Source organism: Nicotiana attenuata, unplaced genomic scaffold, assembly GCF_001879085.1.
Source record: "Nicotiana attenuata strain UT unplaced genomic scaffold, NIATTr2, whole genome shotgun sequence".
Classification (NCBI taxonomy): domain Eukaryota; kingdom Viridiplantae; phylum Streptophyta; class Magnoliopsida; order Solanales; family Solanaceae; genus Nicotiana; species Nicotiana attenuata.
In genome coordinates this window covers 75,215-82,044 of record NW_017673315.1, presented here as the reverse complement: position 1 = coordinate 82,044, position 6,830 = coordinate 75,215, and positions in this window count along the sequence as shown.

Genomic DNA, 6,830 nt, shown 5'->3' with positions numbered 1-6,830 from the left:
CATGATTTGAGTATGTTCAGACCGTTTCTTATTGGTGCGTGTATTCTGCAAGTTGTGGCTTAGGCCTGTATTGAGGTGTCATATCACCAGAGTGGTGCGTTGGATTCGAGGTGATCGTTGGAGTCATCAATGAATACGAACAGATTTGATTTCAGCTTGTTAGAGGGAGAATATCGAGGTTTGGCCCGGAAATCTGTTGTGATATTAGTCAAAGGGAAGTGGCTTCATGAATGGTTGATCTGAGACGTGGTTACGGTTTATCGCGTGTTTCAGTTGTCGTTGGCAGTATATGAAAGTGTTGGAATAAGACTTTAGCTAATAAAAGGTTTTCTATCGGTATTTGGTTGTTGTAGGTAACTACTGTGAATAGAAGTTATCGTTTCGAGTGTTTGGATTATGTGGTATATCATATGATTTCACCTGAGGTTGCAGGTATGGATTATTACAGCTGGTTCGGACTTATTCTGAGTATAGTTGTGAGGTTCTGGTCTTGTATATAATTTCGGAAAGTGCAATGTGGTTCTACGGTTTATGGTCTAGATGGGTTGTGAGATTTCAGCTATATTGTGTTATCGGACCTATATGAGATAGGGTGACGCTGGATCACACCCGGATATATGCTTGGTAAGGTTATTCAGCTGTTGGTTGGCTTCTAGGGCAACTCTGGGTACGCTCGAAGACGAGCGTTGGTTTAAGTTGGGGAGGATGTGACGACCCGACCCGTCGTCTCATGTGTTACTGCTCTGTTTCCCCGTTTTATGCTTCTTCATGTTTTATTATCAGTATGTGGTGTGTTAGAGTAGATTTGGATTGGTATTGGTAGAAAATGAGACACTTAGTCTCTTTAAGGAAGGCTTAAGCTGGAAAAGTCAATCGGACGTTGACTTATGAGTTATAGGGCTCGGATGTGATTTCCGGTGATTCGGTTAGCTTCGGGAGGTGATTTGTGATAGGAGTGCGATCGGAATTGATTTTGGAGGTCCGGTGTAGAATTAGGCTTGAATTGGCGAAGTTAGTATTTTGGCGAATTCCGGTTGATAGGTGAGATTTTGATCCGAGGGTCGGAATGGAAATTCGAGAGTTGCTTCGATATGTGATTTGTGATGTGTGTGAAAAATTTCAGGTCATTCGGACGTCGTTTGGTTGGGTTTTTGATTGAATGCGTGTTTCGGAAGTTTTTAAAGTACTTAGGCTTGAATCCGATGTAATTCGAGGATTTTGGTGTTAGTTGAGGTGTTTTGATGATTGGAGCAAGTTTGAATAATGTTTTAAGATGTGTTGGTAACTTTGGTTGAGGTCCCGGGGGCCTCAGGGTGATTTCGGATAGCTATCGGGATGGAATTCAAGTTGAGGAAATGGCAGATTTTGCTGGTATCTGGTATGCTCGCTTGTGCGAAAATGGACCGTAGAAGCGGTTCCGCAGAAGCATAATCATGGTCGCAGAAGCGGTCTAGAGCTGATTTGGGAAGTTCCGCAGAAGCGGAACACTTTTCGCTTAAGCGAGTCCGCGGAAGCGGACAGGCGGTCGCAGAAGCGGTTTGGCCTGGAGGTGAAGTTCCGCAGAATCAGAAATTTGTGTCGCAGAAGCGGCCCTTGATTTTTTTATGAAATTCCGCATAAGCGGACTAAAACGCAGAAGCGATTGCGCGGAAGCGGGCGTGGTGACCGCAGAAGCGGAAACCCCTAAAGCCAGAAGGGGTGTTATATTCATTTTGTTCCGCGAGGGTTATGTTATTTCCACCATTTTCAAACGAGCTTGAGAGCTATTGGACGGATTTGAAGGGGGATTTCGACTAGGTGTAATTGGAGGTAAGATTTTTGAACTTAAAACACAATTATATTGTGAAATTGGCCTAGAAATTCATGGAATTAAGCCTAAAATTGATGAACTAGGGCTTGAGATTCTGAGATTTAAATATGGGATTTGAGGGAGCATTTGAACTCCGATTTTGGTAAATTTGATATGTATAGACTTGTAGCGAGACGAGTAATCTGGTGATGTAAATTTTATAATTTTTCGATAAGTGGGCCCGGGGCTCGAGTTTTGCTAGTTTCGAGATTTTTGCTATTTTTCGATTGTTTTCGATTGGGCATTGTTCCCTTAGAATATTGTGATATATTAGCTCTGATTTTGGATAGGTTCGACGCGCGTGGAGGCCGATTTGATGGGCAAAGGCGTCGCGAGCTAGAGATTTCACCGGTTCGAGGTGAGTAATAATTGTAAATGATATCCTGAGGGTTTGAAACCTCGAATTTGCACCCATAGTGCTATATTGAGGCGACTTGCACGCCGGATAGAGAGCGTGGGGTAGAGCACCATTGGGGATTGTGACTTGGTCCGCCCCGGTTGATGATTTTACCGCGTATTTCACTATGACTTGTTGTTTTTCACTATGACTTGGGTTTATTGCCATACTTGGGGCTTATTGCCGACCGTTTGAACTCCTTGTGAGCTATCATCACTGTTTTCCTCACTATTTTAAATATTTGAACTCAGTCCATTTGAACCACACTGTTTCATGAACTCAGCTATATTTTTACTCAACCTTGAGTTTTAATTGATATTTGAACTATTGTTTGAGCTGAGCATTATTGTTTTTACTGATGCCCGGGGGGGCTTATGATTATTTTTGGACTGATTGAGGCCGAGGGCCATGTGTGAGGATATGTTGAGTGATTTGAGGAGGCTTTCAGGCCTCGAGTGATATGTGAGGAGGCTTTCAGGCCTCGTGTGATATGTGAGGAGGCTTTCAGGCCTCGAGTTTTATGTGCGGAGGCTTTCAGGCCTCGAGCGATATGTGAGGAGGCTTTCAGGCCTCGAGTGTATTGTGAGAAGGCTTTCGAGCCTCATATTGATATGTTCAGGCTTTCAGGCCTTGTTATGATAGCGCTTGGGCTGTAGGAGCCCCTTCAGAGTCTGCAAACCCACAGTGAGCGCGGGTACCCATGTGATTGAGAGTGAGCTTGAGGGGCTGATGTTGTATTGTGTGACTGATACTGAGCCCGAGGGGTTGATACTGTTCTGAGTGCTATGATACTGAGCCCGAGGGGCTGATACCGTTCTGAGAAATTGATATTGAGCCCGAGGGGCTGGTACTGTTTTGAGATATGTCCGAGGGGCGAACTTTTATGTGCTCATCTTGCATACTTATTTGCATTTTCACCTGCTATACTGTGGTATTATTGCCCGAGGGGCGGATTTTCTTTGCTAATCGGCACTAACTATTTTGAAACACTTTTCGTAATTATTGAAAAGACCATTTTTAATGGAGATTTGAACTGAGTCGAAACATTTCTAAAGAGTTCGCTGATTTAACTATTTTCTCGAAAATTGTACCCGGCTTCTGTATAGCCTGTTGGTTGCTTTACGTGATTTCTTACTGCTCAGTTATTATTTACTTTTATTGCTCACTGAGTTGGAGTACTCACTTTACTCCATGCACCTCGCGTGCAGTTGCAGGTATTGTTCACCCGGTAGCGGGTTATTAGCTGATTGAAGGTATTACTATTATAGTTGAGCATGGTGACCGCCAGCGTTCGCGGCACCGTACTTCGTCTTTTGATTTCAGAATTTATTTTGTATATTATTGACCCTGTAGCTGTGTTCAGATTTCTTTAGATGCTCGTGACTTGTGACACCCCGGTCGGGTTGTAAATATTGTTAACTAATGTCATTTAGGCGTATTTTGCCATTCACTATGTTTAATTATTTTTAAAGTGGTTAATTTGGTTAGTTGGCTGGCCTTGTCTTCACGAGAGGCGCCATCACGACCAGTGCGGGTTTCGGTTCGTGACAAACCATAAAGTAAAGATGAGAGGGCAAGCAATTGAATCGAAATCATGTTTATATGTTTCAGAAAATAACATTCTTCTTCAGCAACATAACTCATGAGAAAACATTATAGCAAAGTAACATGCAATCACAGTAAAATGATTCAAAGAACATAATGGCAAATACTGATAAGAACAGTAGAAAAAACATGCTTAGAGGAAACTTTAAACGGGGCTCAATAGAAGGCAAACAAAGAAACTTAAAAACTTAGTAGGAAAATATAGTAGAAGAACAAAAGAACACCGAAAAAGTATAGCGGAAAAGCATATAGGAAAACACAGTAAGATAAACATATAAGAACATGGTAAAATACAGTAGAGAAGACCACGAGACCATGATGTAGGAAAACACAGTCATACAAGAGATGATACGAGAACACACGAATAACAAAGAAGAAAATCATAAAAACACTTAAACATTTTCCAGAAAACCCTAAATCGGAAAAGAAAGGTTTTGAAAGTAATTTTTGAAAGAAAAGTTAGGGAAATCGTTTGAAAACTCAAAGAGAGCACATATACCTCATAGATCTAAAGAAAATCAGCGAAAACCTCAAAGGGTTAGGGTTTCAGAAGAACCCTAGAACGAGAAAGGCTGTGAAAAGGTCACTGATCTAAGTCGGAGAGGTCAAAACCATGCTCAAACAACTATAGTATGCCGGAGCAAGGCCCGAGATGACCAGGGAACCTTGAATCGACAGAGGTATGAGCGCAAACCTTCGAGGTCTGGCCTCGAATCTTCAGGTATCGGGTGTGTAAGAGCAAGGGAAGGTGAGTATAGGACTCTCATGGCCTGAGAAGCCATGGTTTCCGGTGGGTTTCACGGCGGAAGATGGTAGGAGACGATTAGAATTCAGAGAAGGTTCGAGAGTGTTTGAGAAGGTGAAGGTATTCAAAGGCAGCGTCTTAGGTGAAATGATTTAGGGTTGTGGGGGTTTACGAAATTATAAAGGAAAGGTGGAATCGTGGCCGTTGATCAATTTGATCAACGACCTAGATTTATTGGGGAGCCGGGCGGGTTGGATTAAGTTAGGTTATGGGCGGGTGAATTTAGGATTTGGGTCGGTCCAATTGAGATTGAAATTGGGTTAATTGGGGTGGTCGATTTGGGCTACAATTTAAATGAAATAGGGCTAGATTTTAAATAGTCACTTTTCCCTTTTTATTTTTCAAAAATAGTAAAATGATTTCTGAAAATAAATTAAAGGTTCTAATTTAATTAACAATATATAAATATTAATTCAAACATACTAGAATCACATTTGTAATTATTAATGCAATTAATTCTTTAAAATAGGCTAATATTGTAATTGTGTGCAATTTAGCTTAAAAATACTAAATAAATCTATAAAATTGTAAAAAAATTACCTTAGCTATATTTTGAGATAATTATGAGAATAAAATAAATTAATCACCAAAATGATGATTTGAGGAATAATTATTGGTTTTTGTATTGCTAAAATAGGGCAATAATTTGATAAAAAAAATCTTTTTTTAAAAATTAAGAAAAATACTAAAACATTTGGACACACTTATATATGCATACATATGCTATTTTGAAAGTATTTGCATATAAAAATATACAGGGAAAAATTGGGTATCAACAAAACTGGTTACCGTAAAAATGGTAACAACAATTAAATTTGTAAATGGAATTCTAAAAATACGTGATCTATTCTTAAGCTAGTTATGAGGGCAATTTGTATTGAGATTACACGGTGTAACGATGAAATATGAGTTAAGATGAACCAGTAGTAAATCGAGGGGCATGCTGGCCGGACGCGGAATAGGTCGATGGAGGCCTCGGGGCCGAGACTCGAACCGGGATTGTGCTATCAGGGACAACCGGGGAAGGGATAACAAACATAAGAACGATTAAGTAAGGTACTTTATGGCCGTTACGCTGTTAGACGGGGGTAGAACAGGTAAGAAAATAATGAACACGAGTTGGCCTCGGGCCAATGAGAACAAATGGCATAGAAGAAAAGAGAGAGAGAGAGAGAGAGAGAGAGTGAGAGATATTATTGCATTTGTGGAAAAATGGAGCAATAGACAACCTTCTGCAAGGAGGGGTGAGTCCTCTTTATATAGGAGGGGAATCTGGGTTACAAGTACATGGATAATAAATGCAAAGTATGGTGATGGGATGGATTGACATAATGCCACAGCATAGGCTCTAGATAGGCCGGTTTTGTCAGATATAGGTGTGCGCCTGTGGGGCTTCTTCCTTTGTCCTAGCTTCGTTCTTTGCTTCTGCCGAGTCAGGCTTTGACGAACCCCCGGGGTCGAGGGCGATACCATGGGCTCCTACCCTCGAGATCCCGATACATGCTTCCGGAAGTCTTTTAATTCACTGTGTACTCATGTATTATAGTACAATTCTCAGTTTGTATTTTTAAATCCCTGAATGTTGAACTCCTATATTTGGGCTCGGGGCCGCAATTAATTATTTATGCATATTTGGGCATGAGGCCGCAACTAATGCTTTATGAATCTTTGGGCATGAGGCCACAATTTATGCTTTATGCATCTTTTGGCCTAAGCTCGTTGTTATGTACACATATACTTATGACCGAGGCTAGAGTTTGTGCGCATGTATATTGGGCCTGAGGCCGCAATTTATTTATTCAGATAAACAGGTTGTTCATCATTCAGAAAAGGGAGTATTCATATCCTTATTCATTTGTTCAGTTATCAGTTACCAGTTATCATATCAGTTATCAACTATCAGTCAATTATCATTTCAGTTTCAGTTTCAACAGTTATCACTGCAGTTATCAATTATCAGTTCTCAGTTATCAACTCAGTATCAGTTTCAGCATTTATAGTTTTTTTTCCTTTCAGTTGCTTTACATACCAATGCTATTCAAATGTACTAACGTCCCTTTTTCCCGGGGCTCGCATATCACGATGCAGGTAATGATTTACAGGTTGGCGATTCAGAGCACTAGGATTCTCGTACAAGCTATTTGGCGAGCCCAAGTTCTTTCGGGTAGTACCAT